This window comes from Rutidosis leptorrhynchoides, chromosome 11 (assembly GCF_046630445.1).
Source record: "Rutidosis leptorrhynchoides isolate AG116_Rl617_1_P2 chromosome 11, CSIRO_AGI_Rlap_v1, whole genome shotgun sequence".
Taxonomy (NCBI): domain Eukaryota; kingdom Viridiplantae; phylum Streptophyta; class Magnoliopsida; order Asterales; family Asteraceae; genus Rutidosis; species Rutidosis leptorrhynchoides.
In genome coordinates this window covers 271,781,603-271,804,846 of record NC_092343.1, presented here as the reverse complement: position 1 = coordinate 271,804,846, position 23,244 = coordinate 271,781,603, and the positions used below count along the sequence as shown (strand labels likewise).

Below are 23,244 nucleotides of genomic sequence, written 5' to 3'. Positions count from 1 at the left end.
TACGTATGTACATGTATACATTGTAGATATAAGTGTGTATGTATGTATGAATGTGTATTATGTAGGTATTATATGAAGTTAGTAAACATAATAAGAAAAGTAATAAGTGTATATATATATATATATATATATATATATATATATATATATATATATATATATCATCTTGCACTTATATATATGTTGAAATGTCCCGTTCTTATTGATTAAAAACGTTCCATATTAATTGATTTCGTTGCGAGGTTTTGACCTCTATATGAGACGTTTTCCAAAGACTGCATTCATTTTAAAACAAACCATAACCTTTATTTCATCAATAAAGGTTTAAAAAGCTTTACGTAGATTATCAAATAATGATAATCTAAAATATCATGTTTACACACGACCATTACATAATGGTTTACAATACAAATATGTTACAACAAAATAAGTTTCTTGAATGCAGTTTTTACACAATATCATACAAGCATGGACTCCAAATCTCGTCCTTATTTAAGTATGCGACAGCGGAAGCTCTTAATAATCATCTGAGAATAAACATGTTTAAAACGTCAACAAAAATGTTGGTGAGTTATAGGTTTAACCTATATATATCAAATCATAATAATAGACCACAAGATTTCATATTTCAATACACATCCCATACATAGAGATAAAAATCATTCATATGGTGAACACCTGGTAACCGATATTAACAAGATGCATATATAAGAATATCCCCATCATTCCGGGACACCCTTCGGATATGATATAAATTTCGAAGTACTAAAGCATCCGGTACTTTGGATGGGGTTTGTTAGGCCCAATAGATCTATCTTTAGGATTCGCGTCAATTAGGGTGTCTGTTCCCTAATTCTTAGATTACCAGACTTAATAAAAAGGGGCATATTCGATTTCAATAATTCAACCATAGAATGTAGTTTCACGTACTTGTGTCTATTTTGTAAATCATTTATAAAACCTGCATGTATTCTCATCCCAAAAATATTAGATTTTAAAAGTGGGACTATAACTCACTTTCACAGATTTTTTACTTCGTCGGGAAGTAAGACTTGGCCACTGGTTGATTCACTAACCTATAACAATATATACATATATATCAAAGTATGTTCAAAATATATTTACAATACTTTTAATATATTTTGATGTTTTAAGTTTATTAAGTCAGATGTCCTCGTTAGTAACCTACAACTAGTTGTCCACAGTTAGATGTACAGAAATAAATCGATAAATATTATCTTGAATCAATCCACGACCCAGTGTATACGTATCTCAGTATTGATCACAACTCAAACTATATATATTTTGGAATCAACCTCAACCCTGTATAGCTAACTCCAACATTCACATATAGAGTGTCTATGGTTGTTCCGAAATATATATAGATGTGTCGACATGATAGGTCGAAACATTGTATACATGTCTATGGTATCTCAAGATTACATAATATACAATACAAGTTGATTAAGTTATGGTTGGAATAGAATTGTTACCAATTTTCACGTAGCTAAAATGAGAAAAATTATCCAATCTTGTTTTACCCATAACTTCTTCATTTTAAATCCGTTTTGAGTGAATCAAATTGCTATGATTTCACATTGAACTATATTTTATGAATCTAAACAGAAAAAGTATAGGTTTATAGTCGGAAAAATAAGTTACAAGTCGTTTTTGTAAAGGTAGTCATTTCAGTCGAAAGAACGACGTCTAGATGACCATTTTAGAAAACATACTTCCACTTTGAGTTTAATCATAATTTTTGGATATAGTTTCATGTTCATAATAAAAATCATTTTCTCAGAATAATAACTTTTAAATCAAAGTTTATCATAGTTTTTAATTAACTAACCCAAAACAGCCCGCGGTGTTACTACGACGGCGTAAATCCGGTTTTACGGTGTTTTTCGTGTTTCCAGGTTTTAAATCATTAAGTTAGAATATCATATAGATATAGAACATGTGTTTAGTTGATTTTAAAAGTCAAGTTAGAAGGATTAACTTTTATTTGCGAACAAGTTTAGAATTAACTAAACTATGTTCTAGTGATTACAAGTTTAAACCTTCGAATAAGATAGCTTTATATGTATGAATCGAATGATGTTATGAACATCATTACTACCTTAAGTTCCTTGGATAAACCTACTAGAAAAGAGAAAAATGGATCTAGCTTCAACGGATCCTTGGATGGCTCGAAGTTCTTGAAGCAGAATCATGACACGAAAACAAGTTCAAGTAAGATCATCACTTGAAATAAGATTGTTATAGTTATAGAAATTGAATCAAAGTTTAAATATGATTATTACCTTGTATTAGAATGATAACCTACTGTAATAAATAAAGATTTCTTGAGGTTGGATGATCACCTTACAAGATTGGAAGTGAGCTAGCAAACTTGAAAGTATTCATGATTTTATGTAACTAGAACTTGTAGAATATATGAAGAACACTTAGAACTTGAAGATAGAACTTGAGAGAGATCAATTAGATGAAGAAAATTGAAGAATGAAAGTGTTTTTAGGTGTTTTTGGTCGTTGGTGTATGGATTAGATATAAAGGATATGTAATTTTGTTTTCATGTAAATCAGTCATGAATGATTACTCATATTTTTGTAATTTTATGAGATATTTCATGCTAGTTGCCAAATGATGGTTCCCACATGTGTTAGGTGACTCACATGGGCTGCTAAGAGCTGATCATTGGAGTGTATATACCAATAGTACATACATCTAAAAGCTGTGTATTGTACGAGTACGAATACGGGTGCATACGAGTAGAATTGTTGATGAAACTGAACGAGGATGTAATTGTAAGCATTTTTGTTAAGTAGAAGTATTTTGATAAGTGTCTTGAAGTCTTTCAAAAGTGTATGAATACATATTAAAACACTACATGTATATACATTTTAACTGAGTCGTTAAGCCATCGTTAGTCGTTACATGTAAATGTTGTTTTGAAACCTTTAGGTTAACGATCTTGTTGAATGTTGTTAACCCATTGTTTATTATAACAAGTGAGATGTTAAATTGTTATATTATCATGATATTATGATATATAATATATCTTAGTATGATGTATATACAGTTAAATGTCGTTACAACGATAATCGTTACATATATGTCTCGTTTCGAAATCATTAAGTTAGTAGTCTTATTTTTACATATGTATTTCATTGTTAATACACTTAATAATATATTTACTTATCATTTAACATAATTAACCAAGTGTATCAATATCTTAATATGATTCATATGTACCTAGTAAGACGTTGTTATAACGATAATCGTTATATATATCGTTTTCGAGTTTCTTAAATTAATAGTCTCATTTTTATGTATATAACTCATTGTTAAAATACCTAATGAGATACATACTTATAATAAAAACATGTTAACTATATATATAACCATATATATGTCATCGTATAGTTTTTACAAGTTTTAACGTTCGTGAATCACCGGTCAACTTGGGTGGTCAATTGTCTATATGAAACATATTTCAATTAATCAAGTCTTAACAAGTTTGATTGCTTAACATGTTGGAAACATTTAATCATGTAAATATCAGTCTTAAATAATATATATAAACATGAAAAAGTTCGGGTCACTACAGTACCTACCCGTTAAATAAATTTCGTCCCGAAATTTTAAGCTGTTGAAGGTGTTGATGAATCTTCTGAAAATAGATGCGGGTATTTCTTATTCATCTGATCTTCATGCTCCTAGGTGAACTCGGGTCCTATACGAGCATTCCATCGAACCTTAACAATTGGTATCTTGTTTTGCTTAAGTCTTTTAACCTCACGATCCATTATTTCGACGGGTTCTTCGATGAATTGAAGTTTTTCGTTGATTTGGATTTCATCTAACGGAATAGTGAGATCTTCTTTAGCAAAACATTTCTTCAAATTCGAGACGTGGAAAGTGTTATGTACAGCCGCGAGTTGTTGAGGTAACTCAAGTCGGTAAGCTACTGGTCCGACACGATCAATAATCTTGAATGGTCCAATATACCTTGGATTTAATTTCCCTCGTTTACCAAATCGAACAACGCCTTTCCAAGGTGCAACTTTAAGCATGACCAACTCTCCAATTTCAAATTCTATATCTTTTCTTTTAATGTCAGCGTAGCTTTTTTGTCTACTTTGGGCGGTTTTCAACCGTTGTTGAATTTAGATGATCTTCTCGGTAGTTTCTTGTATAATCTCCGGACCCGTAATCTGTCTATCCCCCACTTCACTCCAACAAATTGGAGACCTGCACTTTCTACCATAAAGTGCTTCAAACGGCGCCATCTCAATGCTTGAATGGTAGCTGTTGTTGTAGGAAAATTCTGCTAACGGTAGATGTCGATCCCAACTGTTTCCGAAATCAATAACACATGCTCGTAGCATGTCTTCAAGCGTTTGTATCGTCCTTTTGCTCTGCCCATTAGTTTGTGGATGATAGGCCGTACTCATGTCTAGACGAGTTCCTAATGCTTGCTGTAATGTCTGCCAGAATCTTGAAATAAATCTACCATCCCTATCAGAGATAATAGAGATTGGTATTCCATGTCTGAAGACGACTTCCTTCAAATACAGTCGTGCTAACTTCTCCATCTTGTCATCTTCTCTTATTGGCAGGAAGTGTGCTGATTTGGTGAGACGATCAACTATTACCCAAATAGTATCAAAACCACTTGCAGTCCTTGACAATTTAGTGATGAAATCCATGGTAATGTTTTCCCATTTCCATTCCGGGATTTCGGGTTGTTGAAGTAGACCTGATGGTTTCTGATGCTCAGCTTTGACCTTAGAACACGTCAAACATTCTCCTACGTATTTAGCAACATTGGCTTTCATACCCGGCCACCAAAAATGTTTCTTGAGATCCTTGTACATCTTCCCCGTTCCAGGATGTATTGAGTATCTGGTTTTATGAGCTTCTCAAAGTACCATTTCTCTCATATCTCCAAATTTTGGTACCCAAATCCTTTCAGCCCTATACCGGGTTCCGTCTTCCCGAATATTAAGATGCTTCTCCGATCCTTTAGGTATTTCATCCTTTAAATTTCCCTCTTTTAAAACTCCTTGTTGCGCCTCCTTTATTTGAGTAATAAGGTTATTATGAATCATTATATTCATAGATTTTACTCGAATGGGTTCTCTGTCCTTCCTGCTTAAGGCATCGGCTACCACATTTTCCTTCTCCGGGTGGTAACAAATCTCAAAGTCGTAATCATTCAATAATTCAATCCACCTACGCTGCCTCATATTCAGTTGTTTCTGATTAAATATGTGTTGAAGACTTTTGTGATCGGTATATATAATACTTTTGACCCCATATAAGTAGTGCCTCCAAGTCTTTAATGCAAAAACAACCGCGCCTAATTCCAAATCATGCGTCGTATAATTTTGTTCGTGAATCTTCAATTGTCTAGACGCATAAGCAATCACCTTCGTTCGTTGCATTAATACACAACCGAGACCTTGCTTTGATGCGTCACAATAAATCACAAAATCATCATTCCCTTCAGGCAATGACAATATAGGTGCCGTAGTTAGCTTTTTCTTCAATAACTGAAACGCTTTCTCTTGTTCATCATTCCATTAAAATTTCTTCCCTTTATGCGTTAATGCAGTCAAGGGTTTTGCTATTCTGGAAAAGTCTTGGATGAACCTTCTGTAGTAACCAGCTAGTCCTAAAAACTGGCGTATGTGTTTCGGAGTTTTCGGGGTTTCCCACTTTTCAACAGTTTCTATCTTTGCCGGATCCACCTTAATACCTTCTTTGTTCACTATGTGACCGAGGAATTGAACTTCTTCCAACCAAAATGCACACTTTGAAAACTTAGCGTACAATTCTTCCTTCCTCAATACTTCTAACACCTTTCTCAAATGATCACCGTGTTCTTGGTCATTCTTTGAGTAAATAAGTATGTCATCAATGAAAACAATGACAAACTTGTCAAGGTATGGTCCACACACTCGGTTCATAAGGTCCATGAACACAGCTGGTGCATTAGTTAAACCAAACGGCATGACCATAAACTCGTAATGACCGTAACGTGTTCTGAAAGCAGTCTTTGGAATATCATCTTCTTTCACCCGCATTTGATGATACCCGAAACGTAAGTCAATCTTTGAATAAACAGACGAGCCTTGTAGTTGATCAAATAAGTCATCGATTCTTGGTAGTGGGTAGCGGTTCTTGATGGTAAGTTTGTTCAACTCTCGGTAGTCGATATACAACCTGAATGTACCATCTTTCTTCTTGACAAACAAAACAGGAGCTCCCCACGGTGATGTGCTAGGTCGAATGAAACCACGCTCTAAAAGTTCTTGTAATTGGCTTTGCAGTTCTTTCATCTCGCTGGGTGCGAGTCTGTAAGGAGCACGAGCTATTGGTGCAGCTCCTGGTACAAGATCTATTTGAAATTCAACGGATCGATGTGGGGGTAATCCCGGTAATTCTTTCGGAAATACATCGGGAAATTCTTTTGCAATGGGAACATCATTGATGCTCTTTTCTTCAGTTTGTACTTTCTCGACGTGTGCTAGAACAGCATAGCAACCTTTTCTTATTAGTTTTTGTGCCTTCAAATTACTAATAAGATGTAGCTTCGTGTTGCCATTTTCTCCGTACACCATTAAGGGTTTTCCTTTTTCTCGTATAATGCGAATTGCATTTTTGTAACAAACGATCTCTGCTTTCACTTCTTTCAACCAGTCCATACCGATTATCACATCAAAACTCCCTAACTCTACTGGTATCAAATCAATCTTAAATGTTTCGCTAACCAGTTTAATTTCTCGATTCCGACATATATTATCTGCTGAAATTAATTTACCATTTGCTAATTCGAGTAAAAATTTACTATCCAAAGGCGTCAATGGACAACTTAATTTAGCACAAAAATCTCTACTTATATAGCTTCTATCCGCACCCGAATCAAATAAAACGTAAGCAGATTTATTGTCAATAAGAAACGTACCCGTAACAAGCTCCGGGTCTTCCTGTGCCTCTGCCGCATTAATATTGAAAACTCTTCCGCGGCCTTGTCCATTCGTGTTCTCCTGGTTTGGGCAATTTCTAATAATGTGGCCCGGTTTTCCACATTTACAACAAACTACATTGGCATAACTTGCTCCGACACTACTTGCTCCGCCATTACTCGTTCCGACACCATTTGTTCCTTTCGTTCTATTAACCCCTGGTCCATAGACCTCACACTTCGCCGCGCTATGACCATTTCTTTTACACTTGTTGCAAAATTTGGTGCAGAACCCCGAGTGATACTTTTCACACCTTTGGCATAGCTGCTTCTGATTGTTGTTGTTCTTGCGGTTATTATTGTTGTTGGGATGATTGTTGTAGTTGCCGTTGTTGTTGTTGTTGTTGTTGTTGTTGGGCCGTTTGTTGTAGTTGCGATTGATGTTACGATTGTTGGGATAATTGTTGCGATTATTGTTGTAATTGCTGTTGTTGTTGTATTGGTGAATCTTATCACCGTTTTCCTCCCACTTTCTTTTGACTTGCTTCACATTGGCCTTCTTCAGCAGTCTGTTCTTTAATTCTTTCTTCAATCTGGTTCACTAGTTTGTGGGCCATTCTACATGCCTGTTGTATGGAGGCGGGCTTGTGTGAACTTATATCTTCTTGGATTCTTTCCGGTAATTCTTTCACAAACGCGTCGATCTTCTCTTCCTCATCTTCAAATGTCCCGGACACAATAGGCACAATTCTGTGAATCGTCTTTCGTACGTGGTAATATCAAATCCTTGGGTTCGTAACCCTCTAAGTTCTGTCTTGAGCTTATTGACCTCGGTTCTGGGACGGTATTTCTCGTTCATCAAGTGCTTGAATGCTGACCACGGTAGTGCGTACGCATCGTCTTGTCCCACTTGCTCTAGATAGGTATTCCACCATGTTAACGCAGAACCTGTGAAGGTATGCGTAGCGTACTTCACTTTGTCCTCTTCAGTACACTTACTTATGGCAAACACCGATTCGACCTTCTCGGTCCACCGTTTCAATCCGATCGGTCCTTCGGTTCCATCAAATTCCAAAGGTTTGCAGGCAGTGAATTCTTTGTAGGTGCATCCTACACGATTTCCTGTACTGCTAGATCCAAGGTTATTATTGGTATGTAGCGCAGCCTGTACTGCGGCTATGTTTGAAGCTAGAAAAGTACGGAATTCCTCTTCATTCATATTCACGGTGTGTCGAGTAGTCGGTGCCATTTCCTTCAAAATAGTCAAATGGAACAAGTTAATCATACAGAATATTAAGAGTAGTTAATAGTATTTCGTAGCATAATATGAACTCATTTATAAAAGCTTTTTCTTCATATTAGCGTTTTATAAGTTTAAATTCGGGTAGTACCTACCCGTTAAGTTCATACTTAGTAGCTAATATACAATTCAACTACTACAATTCTATATGAAAAACTGATTATAATAATATTTCGTGTTCAAACTTTTACACAATATTTTACAAACTTACAATACCGCTTATTTTACATATAGCTTGAAATATAGCACACAATAAATTTGATACAAGATGGTTGTGAAGATAATTCTAGCTAGTACACAAGTCGTTCAGCAAAGGCAATAAAGACACGTAATTCATACATCCAGAAACAAGTCATGCATTCTGGTTTTGCTAGGATTACTTCCCATCCTTGGTCTTGTGGAACATAACTGTTATGGCCGTTGATAAGACATCGTGTTGTAACGTCGTCAAAGGGACGAGGGTTACGTAATGTCCAACAGTCCCATAACAATCTAAAAACCTCATTTCTTACCCCAATTACCGACTCCGTCACTTGTGGAAACGTTTTGTTTAATAGTTGTAGCCCGATGTTCTTGTTCTCACTTTGGTGAGAAGCGAACATTACTAATCCGTAAGCATAACATGCTTCTTTATGTTGCATGTTAGCCGCTTTTTCTAAATCACGAAGTCTAATATTCGGATATATTGAGTCAAAATAATTTCTTAACCCATTGCGTAAAATAGCATTTGGGTTCCCCGCAATATATGCGTCAAAGTAAACACATCGTAACTTATGAATTTCCCAATGTGATATCCCCCATCTTTCGAACGAAAGCCTTTTATAAACCAAGGCATTCTTGGAACATTCTTCAAATGTCTTACAAACTGATCTCGCCTTAAATAGTTGTGCCGAAGAATTCTGACCGACTCTAGACAAGATTTCATCAATCATGTCTCCGGGTAGGTCTCTTAAAATATTGGGTTGTCTATCCATTTTGTGTTTTTATACTGTAAAATAGACAAGAGTTAGATTTATAAAAAAAAATACTTATTAATACAAGCAATTTTTACATATATCATAAAGCATAAGCACACTATATTACATATATTACACCACACGAATACAACTATCTTATTCCGACTCGCTTGTTTCTTCTTCTTTGGTTTTGGTTCGTTTTGCCAAGTTTCTATGGATATATGATGTTCCCCTAATACGAGCCGTCGTTTTCCACATTGGTTTAGAAAAACCTGGTGGTTTAGAGGTTCCCGGGTCATTGTTACAACTTAAGGACTTCGGGGGTTGACGATACATATAAAGTTCATCGGGGTTGGAATTAGATTTCTCTATTTTTATGCCCTTTTCCTTATTATTTTCTTTTGCTTTTTTAAATTCAGTTGGGGTAATTTCTATAACATCATCGGAATTCTCGTCGGAATCCGATTCATCGAAGAATTGGTAATCCTCCCAATATTTTGCTTCCTTGGCGGAAACACCATTGACCATAATTAACCTTGGTCGGTTGGTTGAGGATTTTCTTTTACTTAACCGTTTTATTATTTCCCCCACCGGTTCTATTTCTTCATCCGGTTCCGATTCTTCTTCCGGTTCCGATTCTTCTTCCGGTTCCCACTCTTCTTCCGGTTCCTCTTCGGGAACTTGTGAATCAGTCCACGAATCATTCCAATTTACATTTGACTCTTCATTATTATTAGGTGAGTCAATGGGACTTGTTCTAGAGGTAGACATCTATCACATAATATCAAACGCGTTAAGAGATTAATATATCACATAATATTCACATGTTAAAAATATATAGTTTCCAACAAAATTTATTAAGCAATCATTTTTCAAGTAAACACGGTCGAAGTCCAGACTCACTAATGCATCCTAACAAACTCGATAAGACACACTAATGCAAAATTCTGGTTCTCTAAGCCAACGCTCGGATACCAACTGAAATGTCCCGTTCTTATTGATTAAAAACGTTCCATATTAATTGATTTCGTTGCGAGGTTTTGACCTCTATATGAGACGTTTTTCAAAGACTGCATTCATTTTAAAACAAACCATAACCTTTATTTCATCAATAAAGATTTAAAAAGCTTTACGTAGATTATCAAATAATGATAATCTAAAATATCCTGTTTACACACGACCATTACATAATGGTTTACAATACAAATATGTTACAACAAAATAAGTTTCTTGAATGCAGCTTTTACACAATATCATACAAACATGGACTCCAAATCTCGTCCTTATTTAAGTATGCGACAGCGGAAGCTCTTAATAATCACCTGAGAATAAACATGCTTAAAACGTCAACAAAAATGTTGGTGAGTTATAGGTTTAACCTATATATATCAAATCATAATAATAGACCACAAGATTTCATATTTCAATACACATCCCATACATAGAGATAAAAATCATTCATATGGTGAACACCTGGTAACCGACATTAACAAGATGCATATATAAGAATATCCCCATCATTCCGGGACACCCTTCGGATATGATATAAATTTCGAAGTACTAAAGCATCCGGTACTTTGAATGGGGTTTGTTAGGCCCAATAGATCTATCTTTAGGATTCGCGTCAATTAGGGTGTCTGTTCCCTAATTCTTAGATTACCAGACTTAATAAAAAGGGGCATATTCGATTTCAATAATTCAACCATAGAATGTAGTTTCACGTACTTGTGTCTATTTTGTAAATCAATTATAAAACCTGCATGTATTCTCATCCCAAAAATATTAGATTTTAAAAGTGGGACTATAACTCACTTTCACAGATTTTTACTTCGTCGGGAAGTAAGACTTGGCCACTGGTTGATTCACGAACCTATAACAATATATACATATATATCAAAGTATGTTCAAAATATATTTACAACACTTTTAATATATTTTGATGTTTTAAGTTTATTAAGTCAGCTGTCCTCGTTAGTAACCTACAACTAGTTGTCCACAGTTAGATGTACAGAAATAAATCGATAAATATTATCTTGAATCAATCCACGACCCAGTGTATACGTATCTCAGTATTGATCACAACTCAAACTATATATATTTTGGAATTAACCTCAACCCTGTATAGCTAACTCCAACATTCACAAATAGAGTGTCTATGGTTGTTCCGAAATATATATAGATGTGTCGACATGATAGGTCGAAATATTGTATATGTGTCTATGGTATCTCAAGATTACATAATATACAATACAAGTTGATTAAGTTATGGTTGGAATAGAATTGTTACCAATTTTCACGTAGCTAAAATGAGAAAAATTATCCAATCTTGTTTTACCCATAACTTCTTCATTTTAAATCCGTTTTGAGTGAACCAAATTGCTATGATTTCATATTGAACTATATTTTATGAATCTAAACAGAAAAAGTATAGGTTTATAGTCGAAAAAATAAGTTACAAGTCGTTTTTGTAAAGGTAGTCATTTCAGTCGAAAGAACGACGTCTAGATGACCATTTTAGAAAACATACTTCCACTTTGAGTTTAACCATAATTTTTGGATATAGTTTCATGTTCATAATAAAAATCATTTTCTCAGAATAAAAACTTTTAAATCAAAGTTTATCATAGTTTTTAATTAACTAACCCAAAACAGCCCGCGGTGTTACTACGACGGCGTAAATCCGATTTTACGGTGTTTTTCGTGTTTCCAGGTTTTAAATCATTAAGTTATCATATCATATAGATATAGAACATGTGTTTAGTTGATTTTAAAAGTCAAGTTAGAAGGATTAACTTTTGTTTGCGAACAAGTTTAGAATTAACTAAACTATGTTCTAGTGATTACAAGTTTAAACCTTCGAATAAGATAGCTTTATATGTATGAATCGAATGATGTTATGAACATCATTACTACCTTAAGTTCCTTGGATAAACTTACTGGAAAAGAGAAAAATGGATCTAGCTTCAACGGATCCTTGGATGGCTCGAAGTTCTTGAAGCAGAATCATGACACGAAAACAAGTTCAAGTAAGATCATCACTTGAAATAAGATTTTTATAGTTATAGAAATTGAATCAAATTTTAAATATGATTATTACCTTGTATTAGAATGATAACCTACTGTAAGAAACAAAGATTTCTTGAGGTTGGATGATCACCTTACAAGATTGGAAGTGAGCTAGCAAACTTGAAAGTATTCTTGATTTTATGTAACTAGAACTTGTAGAATATATGAAGAACACTTAGAACTTGAAGATAGAACTTGAGAGAGATCAATTAGATGAAGAAAATTGAAGAATGAAAGTGTTTGTAGGTGTTTTTGGTCGTTGGTGTATGGATTAGATATAAAGGATATGTAATTTTGTTTTCATGTAAATAAGTCATGAATGATTACTCATATTTTTGTAATTTTATGAGATATTTCATGCTAGTTGCCAAATGATGGTTCCCACATGTGTTAGGTGACTCACATGGGCTGCTAAGAGCTGATCATTGGAGTGTATATACCAATAGTACATACATCTAAAAGCTGTGTATTGTACGAGTACGAATACGGGTGCATACGAGTAGAATTGTTGATGAAACTGAACGAGGATGTAATTGTAAGCATTTTTGTTAAGTAGAAGTATTTTGATAAGTGTCTTGAAGTCTTTCAAAAGTGTATGAATACATATTAAAACACTACATGTATATACATTTTAACTGAGTCGTTAAGCCATCGTTAGTCGTTACATGTAAATGTTGTTTTGAAACCTTTAGGTTAACGATCTTGTTGAATGTTGTTAACCCATTGTTTATTATAACAAGTGAGATGTTAAATTGTTATATTATCATGATATTATGATATATAATATATCTTAGTATGATGTATATACAGTTAAATGTCGTTACAACGATAATCGTTACATATATGTCTCGTTAATCATTAAGTTAGTAGTCTTATTTTTACATATGTATTTCATTGTTAATACACTTAATAATATATTTACTTATCATTTAACATAATTAACCAAGTGTATCAATATCTTAATATGATTCATATGTACCTAGTAAGACATCGTTATAATGATAATCGTTATATATATCGTTTTCGAGTTTCTTAAATTAATAGTCTCATTTTTATGTATATAACTCATTGTTAAAATACCTAATGAGATACATAATTATAATAAAAACATGTTAACTATATATATAACCATATATATGTCATCATATAGTTTTTACAAGTTTTAACGTTCGTGAATCACCGGTCAACTTGGGTGGTCAATTGTCTATATGAAACATATTTCAATTAATCAAGTCTTAACAAGTTTGATTGCTTAACATGTTGGAAACATTTAATCATGTAAATATCAGTCTTAAATAATATATATAAACATGAAAAAGTTCGGGTCACTACATATGTAACACCTACACCTAATATATATACTATATAGTTATGAACATGTATGATCATAAATAAAGAATATATATATATATATATATATATATATATATATATATATATATATATATATATATATATATATATATATATATATATATATATATATATATATAAGTGTCACTTAGGTGTATATTTTTATATGTAACATAATGATAAGTATACATAATAGTTGATTAATTGAATAATAATACTATTATTAGTATAACTTATACACTTAACTATATTGTAACACTTAATTACACTAAGTATATTATCACTTATATATATATATATATATATATATATATATATATATATATATATATATATATATATATATATATATATATATATATATATAACTAATAAGTATCTTAATAAATTAGTTATGTGTATACACCTATAACGTGAAGGTTATAATTACAGATAATGTACAAAGTCTACAAACATCCCCGCTACTTGTGGCCTAGGGTGATCCTTGTTACCATTTTGGGGACGCTTGTAGATCTCGAATGCCAAGACTTAAATTCTGGTCAAGAGATCCTAGGTCGCTCGATAACAATAGATCATTCAAGTGACTTGCATGGTAGCAACAAAGTTTGGGCGAGATTGTACAACATCTTTGCTAAGAATTATAACCCGAACATTCTTAAACTAGAAGCTTACTATGAGTGGAAGCTTTCCATAAATAGTAGGTTTCCAAATATAGAAACTTTTGAGAAATAGTAACTTTTCTCGAAAACCGTCACTGTTAATATAGGTTGCTATATTAATAAACAAACTTTATGTCTACTAGACATTAACTAATTGAACATTATATCTCTAGGTTGAGAACTCCGAGCACATACTCCCTTCTTACTACTTGCGTGAAATATCTACTTGCTACTAAGGTGAACTTCATAGCCCCACTTTTTAACTGTTTCTATTATTTATTTTGAACTTTTGGGGTGAGACACATGCTTGCTTTTAAACTGTTTTACGCTTAGACACGAGTACATGAAAACTTTATTTTGATTAGTTCAAACTGTGCTAACATGCTTTGATTCATGCTAAATCCCTGCCATGATATCGTTAGTTGCTAAAATTTTGGCAAGGTTAGTTATTGTGAATAGCGCTATTGAGAGTGACGTCTCTATCCGGATGACCGCTGGTCAATGGATACATAATAATGATTCAACGACACGAACGTGATGTGTTTAGGGTAACTTATGGTTAGTTTCGATATCATATACCTCAGCACTACTAACAAACTGATTAATCTTTATAACTAAATCTTGTGGTCTAAAAACTTGTCATGATTATTAAACCTATGTTGTTCACTCAACCATTTTTGGTTGACACTTTAAGCATGTTTTGTCTCAGGTGAAGATTGCTAAAGATTATTTGCTATTTGGACTTTGCTGCTTTTGAAGTCTGCATTTATACATTCATATTATTGCATTAAATCATTTAAGATTACAATTGTAATGACTTATTACTTTCCGCTGCGTTAATACATTGGTTTTAATTAAAACGTCTCATTTAGAGTCGTTCTCGTTTATACATACTTGTGTTGTGATATTTCCCCGGCCCTATTTGGGGGTATGACAGAGTGGTATCAGAGCCAGGCTTGTTATAGAGAACCAGGATTGCATTTTATGTGTGCCTTATGTGTTAGTTAGGTGCCTTAGCAATCTATAGGACTATAACCTTTCCTGCCTTAATTTTAAGAGCTTTCTTTATACTGCCATTTCATCTTACTTCCTGCTTTTACCTCTGTTGATATTCTGTATCTTTTTCTAAGGATATCAAGCCAAAACCCTATCATCTTGCCTGATCCCGACTATAAAGGATCGGTTAGTATGTGATTGTTATCATATCCATGCATATCTTATGGCCTGACTTCGCCATTGTGATTCAAAGTATTCTTTGACTCACGCTAAGGAATGTCACTCATGACTCAACATTCCCACGTCAACTATCTAAGTTTGATCACGTGTCCTGACCTTATGAGGTGATATTGAAGTGGAAGTATGAATTAGTGAAATATAATGACGCTTGGCCAACGTGATTATATTACGGTAACTCATATAGAAATTCCAATATCATGACATATGGAATAGAAAGTGAATCAAAGAAAAATTTCCAAGCCATTCATTCAAAAATCTCAATGTTATTACACGAAGGGTAATTATCATCTGATTTATAGATATACGAAGAGATCGTTACGATCAAACTATCTATCTCATACCCATGAGTAGATTAATAAATTCTCCTATGCCATAAAAGTTGTAAAGCTTTGCATTCTTTCTTTCTTAAACAACTTATCTCTTTGACGCTTAATTATCACATCCCCGCTGGAAGGAAGGATGCATGTTCTTGAGTGACATGAAGTGACACCCCCGAAACTTCTTTGAAGCATGCCTCCCGTTATCTGCAATTACGCTCCTAGTGTAGATTTTCATAAACCCATTAGGAAACCCGTCGAAGATAAGCGACGACCACTCGCAAGATTTTCATTTGAATATTCAAACGAAGATATTATAAACACCACATTCACTATCACGTTCTCAAACTCTATCACATCATATCTCACTTGACGGCAATAGCTTCACACATGAATATTTTGAATTCTAAGAACTTATATTAGTCATCAACCACACTAAAATTCAATAGTTATCATTTCCTCGTAACATTTTTGCTCAAATATCACCCGAAATTTTCAAGATCTTTCACTCAATTTTTCTTAGTCTTTCTCCAAATATAAAAATTCTGTTTGCCAAAATTTTACATACACTATTTTACTGTGCAATCCTCTCGAAATTTTATAAATTTATATACCGCCATTCGTGCAAATTTTATAAATTGTATATATTTATATAATAAAGTAAGCAAAATTTACCTTTATTTATTTTGACTAGTACATATAAAATTATACTCTCACTTTTTCAAATCAATTCAAAAGATATTTTACTTAAAATAGTACATGTTGTACATAACTCTAGTTTTACTAAGAACTTCGTTTCCTTTTTTAATTGTCACCTTAAACGACTCGAACTTCTGTAAAAACTTTCATTGCTTGTTTATATAAAAATTTTCATATTATTCTACACCACGTAGTAATCACAATTCCTCTTGCTCTTCGAAACTTACCATTGAGTTCATCATTCAAAACTCTATGTTCTCAGTAAATTTTCCCTTAGTAAGGTTGACCGTTGAGAAGATTTTACTCCTAATATCTCACGGCTAAATCACAACAACCTCGTAAAACGTCAATTTTATGATTTAATCTCTTTTTGACACAAGAAAGTATTTTTCGGAGATTTCCTCACCTGTTGGAAATAATTTTTTTTATAGCCAATGATTCACATTGATTCTCATCCGCACTTAAACTCATAGGTGAATGATAGATCGACTCGCCATCTGAGCGAGAACGTCTTTCTCATTAAGAGATCACACATTTTCGTGCGGTTTCCTATCAGAAATATAACTTATGATCCTCGCTATCCTCTCTAAAGGAGTTACCTTAATTGTTTATGATGTCTATGTGTTTACTCTAAACTAGTTACAACTAGATGTGACTCTAGATAAATTTCGACCTCTATTTCAACATATAGCTATAGATACATTCTGTAGATGTGCTTTCAAAAACTCTTTTCAAGAATAAGTTCGCACATATTATAATCTTTCATTAATCTTTCATACATTTCTGAGGATATGCCTGATTAGTGACTTCTCAGCTGGAATCTCGTTTCGTCTATTCACATTAGACATTTCTTGAAAACCAAAGGTATCATGTCTATGGTTACCTTCAGGAATTTGAAGTTGGAACCATCTCTAACAAACACAAGTCATTCATCAAACTACATGGCTGTGATCTCCAAGTACTTCTCTCTGATTGTCTGCCCTAATGGCGACATAAACGCTCAAGGTTTCAAATAAACTTAGTAATGTTCATTGCACATTTCAGGTGTCCAACTTACTAAAATGTTTGTACGACTAAAATATCACAATCCCTTTTAAGGAAACCTAGTCAGATGACACTCATGTTATCCCTTTTAATTACCTCCGCATTGATAATAAAATGCACTTCATAGAAGAATCTGTAGAAGTTGTGGATTGTGAGATCCAAACGCTTGAAACAAGACAACAGTTCCTTTTGTCAAAATCCGTTGGAATTCACGTAGAGGCCCCGAGTATACCTGGGAACGTGAAGACCAAATGAGACGAAAATATCCCCATCTCTTCTCAACCGTAGATGCATTCGAGAAGTCTAATTAAAACTTCGGGACGAAGTTTTCATTAACGGGGAGGTACTATAACGACCCTCATTTTTCCATTTCTATTTTACTATTTTGCCCTTAAGTTTATGTGCTCGTAAACTTTAATTGACAAAACGTTGACCAAATAGTAAACTTTTAGTCGACACTCTCTGTTAAATTAAAGTTTATGTTTTTCTGTAATATTATAATTATCTATATGTAATGAATAAAAATGTGACATTTATATAGATGATAAAACATTTGGGAAATAAATAAAATTTAATAAAAGTTAGGGATTTAATTAAAAAGAGTAAAAATGTACTTAAATTTATTTTAGTGATAATTAAGTTGATAAAGATTATTATTACAGCAAAAAAAAAACAATATATATATATATATATATATATATATATATATATATATATATATATATATATATATATATATATATATATTTATATATATATATATATATATATATAAAATACATATACATATTATACAGCAAAAAAAAAAAAAAGGACTAACATTATATATAAAAAAAGGGCGGCTTGTTTTTTTTTTAAATAAATAAAAATAAAACAATACAAGTAAAAGATAAATGCTAAGCTTGAATTCTAATCTAATCCCAACTCATTAATCCCAATCCTAATCTATTCTAGAATAATCCATAGCTAATCTTGAGCAATTTGAGTTTGATCCCAATACTAAACTCATGCACTATATAAACACCCATCTAGCTCTCATAAATTGCATCACAAAAAAATTTACAACAATTCCCTTCTCCTTGTTTTTTATTTGGTTCGGCAGTTTTCAACCTCCAAACACCATCAAAAATCACCATCGCAACCTCATTTAGCTGCTGCGATTTACTGCAGTCCACTGCTACCTTTTGCTGCGTGTTTCTGCAACCCAAACCGTCACCCAAACAGCAGCTTTTTGCTGCTATTTTCGACCCAAAACAACAGGTATTCTGCTGTGATTTTTGACCCAAGTTGCAGCCTTTTTTCTGCTGCTGCAAACCGCCGCCAACACCCTCTGTTTCTGCTATTTTTCACCACCCAAAATAGCCTAGAAGTCGACTGCTTTGCTGCACTTTTTCTGCTGCGTCTGCGTGATCAAAACAGGCCCAGACCCTCCCGTTTGTCACCCTGCTGCTACCTCGTTTTCTGTCTGCTGTCCGCCACATTCAACCATCACCAACCGCCACTTTTGGCCACTGTTTTGCAGCTGAAATGAGACGACCCGTCCTAATTCATCTGGACGAATACATTACATTTGGTTACATCGCGAGGTACTTCCTCTATATGATACATTTTACAAACATTGCATTCGTTTTTAAAAGACAAACATTCATTACATCGAATGTTGACGGCATGCATACCATTTCATAATTTATCCAACTAATAATTGACTAAATAATAATCTTGATGAACTCAATAACTCGAATGCAACGTCTTTTGAAATATGTCATGAATGACTCCAAGTAATATCTCTAAAATGAGCAAATGCACAGCGGAAGATTTCTTTCATACCTGAGAATAAACATGCTTTCAAGTGTCAACCAAAAGGTTGGTGAGTTCATTAGTTTATCATAATCAATCATTTTCAATATTATAATAGACCACAAGATTTCCTTTATTCAATAATCATACACTCGCAAGTGTTTAAAAAAAATCATTCATATGGACTGAACACCTGGTAACCTACATTAACAAGATGCATATAAGAATATCCCCTATCATTCCGGGACATCCATCGGACATGATAAAACAACATCGAAGTATTAAAGCATCCGCTATAACGGATGGGGTTTGTTAGGCCCAATAGATCTATCTTTAGGATTCGCGTCAATTAGTAGACTGGTTTACTAATTCTTAGGCTACCAAGCAAAAGGGGCATATTCGGCTTCGATCATTCAACCATAGAATGTAGTTTCGATTACTTGTGTCTATTTCGTAAAACATTTATAAAAGCAGCGCATGTATTCTCAGTCCCAAAAATATATATTGCAAAAGCATTTAAAAAGGGAGCAAATGAAACTCACTCTACAATATTTTGTAGTAAAAATATTCATATGACGACACTGAACAATGCAGGGTTGGCCTCGGATTCACGAACCTATATCATTTGTATATTTATTAATATACATAGTTGTAATCGAATATATATATATATATATATATATATATATATATATATATATATATATATATATATATATATATATATATATATATATATATATATATATATATATAACACATATCATGGTAATCGAACAAATTATATATTATATCTTAGATTATATATCTTATACTAGTCAAAAATCCGCGAATTCGCGGGATTATGTAAGAAAATTCATTGTTATAGAGCTATTGATTTTACACAAATATTGATAGAAGACATAAAATTCTTTACATTGTTGGTACCAATTATAATGAGTCACAAAATTATAAAAAATTGATGAAAATTGATTTTTGAAGAATGCATGAAAGACTAAAATAAACTTCATTTGAACTATCGATATGTAGATACTTTTAAACGATTATAAAGGATGTGATTAGTTTTCAATTAATTCAAAAAGTTAAGCGCTACATCCATCATAAACATCTCAAATAACTTGAGTTTCAATGAAACTGGCATTTGATGTATATCATATGCATCCTCACAATAGTTATGGTATGGTGTACCTAAACCCTACCTATGAACAGAAAGCAAGTAATATGTTTAAGAACACGTTTAACCACAATTTTTTGTAGCGATGCAAATTTGAGCCAAGTAAATCATTAAAGCAATATTTATACCATACATGTCTTGAAGATTTCTTGGCCAAATAAAACAATACTTAACTACTGTTTCATCATTAAGATTAAAAAGTACTACTTTACAAATTTACTACCAATTAGCATAGTGTCTTGCCCAATAAAATTACACCATCACCTACAATGATCTAATAATCTCACAGTTTTCTAGTAGATCTCTCAAACGCACGAGGGACTATCCTTTTATCGCTTGCCCTTTCTTTTCACTCTCAAGACAATGCTCTCTCACTCTCTCTATTTTTAGGCATAGGTTCACTCTTTGTTTTATTATCGAAGAGGTTGGACCATCACTTTCTCCTAGGTTCCTTATTGTTCTTTATATTAGAAAAAATACAGTGTAACTTCATCATCCAGTACGTAGTGTTAGTGGTTAAAAAAATAACCAATTTCTAAACATTTTATGACCAAATCTATGTCATGATTACTTGGTACTATTTAAATTACAAAAAGTCATAATAGCACATAATCACCCACATAGAATATAAATATTTTAATTGATTGTGACAAAAAATCATATTCATCGGTAATCATGAATGGAAGAGGAAGCAAATTACCTTAGTTATGCAATCCATTTCGAGAAATTGTTGACCTGTTAATCCCTATCATTATGCACCTATTGCAGAAATTCATTCAATATGTAAACATAAGAAAATTTCAAGTGTCAAGTAAGTGTTAATCACGAAGGTAACTAATCACTTAGACGTTACTATTGGATAAAATCTATATCGCAAAAAGAAAACTAATCACATAGACAACACGACATAAGTGTTGCTAGTAATCGTCAAAATTAGTAATTTTCCCCAAATCAACACAACCATAATTTACGTTTATCAGTTAGGTGCCTTGTCTAACTACTTTAATAATAATTTTGAATAAATGAAATCACAACCCATAGACCAAATGTAACAAATATGTTAGATGACCAAAACAGTTGCATACTTTTAGAAGGCAGTAAAAATTTCCCTAATGAAACACAACTTACATTAATATCCATTTGTGCGCAACCCAGCCACTAATAATGCTTAGACTTAATAACCATATCTGCTCTAAACCTGCAAGAAAAAAGGGTGAAATTACTTATCTTCTATTACATGCATACCGAGTCGTAAAAATTGTTTCGTCTTATGAAACCAAAACATTTACCTCCAAGACATTCCATTTCGAGCTACTTAAAACCCATTTAAATAAGTTCTTTTAAGTTGATACCTTGTTTCCAATGGATAGCTGTTAATATTACATACGATAGTGACTCGTGTGGGTTGAAATTCCCACTTGCAATTATGTTTTGTTAGGTTAAGCTTTAGTAAAATACTTTAAAAAAATGATTAATCGTATTTTTACCACCTGGTCAATCTGACGCACTTCATTCGCCACATGCACGGGTTCCTGGTTTCTTCAACAGTCCCTAACTTATAATTATTATGATTTGAGTGCAAGCTCGGCGTTTAATTCCATCCTTACAATTGCCGCATCTTCATGTATCTATAAAAGTCTTAAATAATTTAAATCTCAACAGGGGATATATCATTTTGGATCTCAAACGTAGCATATAAACTTACAGATTCAAATTTTACACCAGAACTATTTCAATGTAAAAACCGTAAATCAGAATGTCATTTAAATATAAATAGATCATACGATGGTGTACAAACCTGTTCATAGGTGCATCAATAATGGTCGGAGAAAAGGGTACCAAGTATATCTATTATCAAAGCACATCCACTCTCCACATTTTTTTCATATTCCACATCTATAAAAAAAAAATCTCAATTTTACATTTATATACATCAATTTGAAGTACAATTACACTTATCAGTTCAAAAACAATGGAAAGAAAAATAATTATAAGCATTCTTCAGAATACTTAAAACATACTAATGAGAAAAATATACAAAATTGAAGAAAAATTAAAAACTGATATTTACATACAAAACCTCCTAATCAAAACATTTGCCACTACGTAAACCTCCTAATCAAACACTTCTTCCAACTATTATTTAAATACAAAATACAAAGACTAATTGTTCAGGACCCAATTAAACAAATACAACAAAAAAATACGTACCTTGATTTCCTTATGTAAAGACTATGAATCCGTGGATAATCATGGTGTAGTTAGGGATAATCATTTTGTATGATATGGCGTAACCAGATGATTGATTGAAATTAGGAGATTTTGTAGGGGAGGTACGTTTTAAATTGAAGAAGAAAATTGTGGTGTTGATTTTTGATTGAAGATAATTTGATTATTGAAAATATAATTCATCCGTAAGTAACGGGTTTTTTGTTATCTCATTGACTATTATTATTCATTTATTTATTAGAAACAGCTAATTAAAATTAATTATTTCCTAATGCGGCGTTTGACTTGATTTATTATTCAAATTTAAATTTAAATCTGAATTTGTCTTATTTAAATTCAATACAAATACTAATGATTTACGTAAAATTATTGTTAATAGAGGGTAGTTTTGTCTTTGTCATTGTAACTGAAAAATGTATTAAGTAATAATCTTTTCGACAT

General features: G+C 32.8%; 1 long non-coding RNA gene across 6 annotated transcripts in view; it reads right to left on the bottom strand.

Annotated features, from left to right (window-relative positions):
* LOC139876902 (uncharacterized) overlaps nt 1–22,976 on the bottom strand; it is a 119,946-nt gene extending 96,970 nt beyond the window's left edge. The window contains exons 1-6 of one of the 6 annotated variants that reach the window (XR_011768354.1): nt 22,786–22,976; nt 22,373–22,470; nt 21,703–22,202; nt 21,275–21,333; nt 19,943–20,016; nt 18,436–19,154 (exon numbers count right to left, since the gene is read on the bottom strand). This is a non-coding gene — a long non-coding RNA (uncharacterized lncRNA). Of the gene's footprint in view, nt 1–18,435; nt 19,155–19,279; nt 19,431–19,942; nt 20,017–21,274; nt 21,334–21,702; nt 22,213–22,372; nt 22,471–22,785 lie in introns of those variants that run through there. The other 5 variants (XR_011768355.1, XR_011768356.1, XR_011768359.1 and 2 more) reach the window with 5 other exon arrangements.
* Nucleotides 22,977–23,244: the final 268 nt, after the last annotated feature.